Here is a 4,956-nt window from a genome sequence, read left to right as displayed (position 1 = left end):
TACTGACTTGGATCACACGAGCAGTCACACGCCTGTATGTCTAGCCCGTGGTCGAAACTGACTTGGCTACACGGCCTAGTGCACGCCCGTGTGTGTGACCGTGTGGTCTACTCAGGCTCATTTTGAAATTTCCCTCGAGCAACACGGCTGAGACACACGCTCGTGTCCCTGCCTGTATGGGCAAAGATAGGCCATTTACAAGGCCAACTTGCCACCCATTAAGGGTCCTCCCACAATCATCAAATAGGCATAAATTGCACATCAAATTTCAACCATTTCACAGCCATTTATACCAATTCATTATCCACATATTTCATGTTTGAAACACATATCAAATCATATCATTCCATAAGCCAGATACCTACCAAAACATATGACTTATAACCTTAATATCTATCGTTCAATCTCATGCCATAATCTTACCTTTTCTCCAAATAAGCACAATTCAAAAACTTACCAATTTGACCAATTTCTTTGGCCATTCATGAACACATCAAACATACCACTATTGCATCACATATCATATACCAAAATCAAACCATAAGTTCAACCATAATTAAGCTATATCACATGGCTAAATATACATTTCACAAAACATATTCAACTACCTCTAGCCTATACATGCCATACTTTAATATATACATTTTCAAAAGGTACCAAAATATAGTTCGATAGTGTGGTGACGATCCTCAACGATCCCCGAGATTTTGATAGCTATGATATCTAAAACAACAATGCAAACACACAAAAAGTAAGCTTTCAAAAGCTTAGTAAACTATATACAAATAAAATTATCAACTTAAACATATAAACATCATAAAATACATATACTTCATGGCCAAGATACTAACATATACCACATAGTTCACATATAATTCACATATTTCCAATCCATTTGCTCATATAACATAATTTCTCATAATTATATCATATGGTCACAAAGGTACATGTACTTACCTTTCATTCTCAACATAGTGTACAATTCAAACATACCTGAATCGAATACACATTTCATATAATCATTTGTATCTCAGAATGCTTGTTGAACAGTTTGGAATCATAAGGATACATAGATAACTCGAAAAGCGTGTACAATGCTAATGTCCCAGATATGGTCTTTCATGTAATCAAATATTGATGCCACTATCCTAGACAGGGTCTTACACGAAATTATGTATAATGCCAACGTCCTAGACGCGGTCTTACACGATAACACATATCGGATCCTATGTCATGACATATGTATCCTAACTATTCCTAAGGTTCGTACGAGGCTTTTTAGACGTCGGAACTTTGTCGATACTCTCTCGGATGTCTCATATTCAAAGCATAAATCCATTCATTATTGTTCAATAACATATAAGCATAAACAAACCATTTCAAATACATTTATTTGTATATAGACTTACCTCGTCCGAATTCGGATAGACGGAATCAGCTACTCGATGACTTTTGACTTTCCACAATCTAATTTCATTTTCTTTAATTCTTGATCTATATAAATTCAAATTTAACTCTTTTATTTGCCAAACCATTCAAATCAATCCACAAACACACATTTAGGGTATTTTACAAATTAGCCCTCACATTTTCACATTTCGACACTTTAGTCCCTATTTCACAAAATCACAAAATTTCTTTATACTTATACTTAGCAAAATGTTCATGGTACTCATACAAGTCCACACATTTCATTTATTTCACATTTTAGTCCCTCAATGTACAAATTTCACAATTTAGCCCATTTTACTCAAATTCATAAAAAATTCAAAGACAAAACTTAGTAATCTAACACGTATATTTCATTTTCTATTATCTAACTTCTTAAAGCTCACAATTACATCAATGACATATTTCAAAATAATCATCAAAATCAGAAATTTAAGTATGGGCTTGATAGAACACTAAGCAATGATCACAAAACATAAAAATTATCGAAAATGGAACAAAACTCATACCTTAATCAAAATCACAAGTGTCGAACCCTAGCTATTATTTTTCCTTTTCTTTTCTTATGATTTTTGACAACTATGAACATGATATGAACTAATTTCATGTTTTGTTTAATTAATATTAACATAATATACATTTTTACCATAATAGCCTTATTATACACATTTAAATTTCACTAACCTTTGACATATATGTCCATTCAAACATTCAATGGTCAAATAACCACATAAGGACCTCACAATTAATAAGCCATATCAAATAGACACTTCTAACATATAAAAAACAACTTTTACATTTTACGCGATTAGGTCCATTTATCAAATTAAACACACCGACGATTAAATTTTCATATGAAACTTTCACACATGTCAATTTACATATTATAAGCACAAAAAATAATATTAAAATATTTTTTGATTCGGATTTGTGGTCTCGAAACCACTATTTCGACTAGGGTCTAAACTGGACGGTTACAATTCTCCCCCTTAGGGATTTTCGTCCCCGAAAATCTTACCGTTGAACAGATTTAGATATTGTTGTCTCATAACATCTTCAAGATCCCACATAGCCTCTTCAATTCCGTGTCGATGCCACATCACTTTTACTAACGAAATTTTCTTGTTTCGCAATTTTTTAACCTCACGAGCTAGGATATGGATCGATTTTTCATCGTAGGTCATATCAGATTGAATCTCAATCTCAGACGGAGGAATCAAGTGCGAAGGATCGAATTTGTATCTTCGAAGCATCGATACATAAAATACATTGTGAATCTTTTCTAGCTCAGGTGGCAACAACAATCTATAAGCAACTGGCCAAATACACTCAATAATCTCATATGTCCCGATAAATCTTGGACTCAATTTCCATTTTCTACCGAACTGAAGTACTTTCTTCCACGGGGATATTTTCAAAAACACTTTGTCGTTGATCTCAAATTCAATATCTTTTCTTTTCAAATCTGCATAAGATTTTTGAGGATCAGAAGCTGCTTTCAAACTATTTCAGGTCACTTTTACTTTCTGTTCAGTCTCTTTTATCAAGTCAATCCCATGAATCTTATTCTCCTTGAGCTCAATCCAATACAAAGGTGTACAACATTTGCGATCATATAAGACTTCGTATGGTGCCATTTTAATGCTCGATTGAAAAATATTATTATAAGCGAATTTTGTAACACCCCTAACCCGTATCCGTCACCAGATTAGGGTTACGAGGCATTACCAAACATAAGCACAGTTCATCACAATCACTTATAACAAATCATGCACAAATTTATATCACTTCTTTATAATAATTTGTACTCAATTAGCAACCAATCCAAATCAAATATGCTTAACCATTCTAACTCATCACAAGATTATGCGTATAAGACCATAATAATTTAAACCATATAGTTCTCAGGTTATAATATTCGCACAATTGTATTACCTAACCAAACAAAAATCAACATGACTTGTACCACTTATAGAACATATACTAATCATGCTTTAGGAATTAAACATATCAATAATATTTATTTCATCATTTTATTGATCTCATTAACATAATACATATCATATCGCATATACTTTATATTTCTATTAGCCGAACACATTAACTAAATATCATGGCATTTGAACTCTTAAAATACTCATTAATCATAATTCATTTTCATGTACTCAACTTACAATAATACATTTATTTATAAACTTTCCCACATGCACATATTAGCCTAAATTAAATTATACCTCATGGTTAACTAAATAAAATTTTACAAATAAATACAAACATATCTAAATGACTAAATTTCACTTGCAACATAGCCAATTCATATAGCTCACTTGACTAACATTAATATTTTTTTATGTAATTTAGCCAAATCAAAACATGTCAATTTCCTATACTATAAATCACGCCAACATTTCATATACACAACTAAATCAACTTATATATATATTCTATCATTTAATATGACTTCCATATAACAGTTAAAACATATCAATTCTTGCCATTGTGAAGTGATCATAAATAGTCAAATATCATAGCCGAACATACAATAACACACACACACACACACACACACCCACCCACCCCCCCACACACACACACACATACACACACACACATATATATAAATTTGACCTTTATAACCCAAATCACCAAAATTCATGACATAGACACATATGCATTCTTTTATCTATCATCAACCAAATATAACAGTTCATCACTGCCATTTGCCAAACTAATAAATAAAAAAATTACAGTTAAAATGTAATTCAATAATAAACCATACGCAAAACACATCCAACAACCATATTTAATTCACTTGAGCCGAATTATAATAACCACAAATGCATATTATACCAATTAATAATCTTAACAAAATGAGCTAATTATAAACCATACTTATCATTACTTTTTACTAAATCATATATCAAACACACCACAAACATATTTCATGAAATATATTCCCTAACATGAACTTGTACCATGATCAAACATAACCGAATTCAAGAATAGAAATCAAGCCATTCTTGCATGGCTTAAATATATACGTACTTCAAAATTAAACATATTAACTAGCCTATACATGCCATAGGTTCAAGTAAGAACTTATAAAATACCACAAAAATGATTGATAGTGTGACGGATTTCTCTGACGATTCCCGAGCTCGTAACTAGCTTCTAAAATCTAAAAAAAAAGAACATACACGAACATAGTAAGCTTGAATAGCTTAGTAAGTCATAAGCACATAAATCATTTCAATGACATTTATAATTGAATATAATTAAACCAAACGATACCAATCCTAACCACATATATAATTATCAAGCTTGCAACTTCATATATCAATACATATACTTTAGCATTATTTTACCACTTGGCCGACTACATATATGTTCATAAGCATATTTAACTTTCACTTTCATAATGCACATTTCATATATTCATATAAAGTATATACTTACCTTACTACTCAATCATTTAACTTAGTACATACCTAACTTTTTAGCTCGATT

This window comes from Gossypium hirsutum, chromosome A10 (assembly GCF_007990345.1).
Source record: "Gossypium hirsutum isolate 1008001.06 chromosome A10, Gossypium_hirsutum_v2.1, whole genome shotgun sequence".
NCBI lineage: Eukaryota > Viridiplantae > Streptophyta > Magnoliopsida > Malvales > Malvaceae > Gossypium > Gossypium hirsutum.
This window is presented reverse-complemented; position numbering follows the sequence as displayed.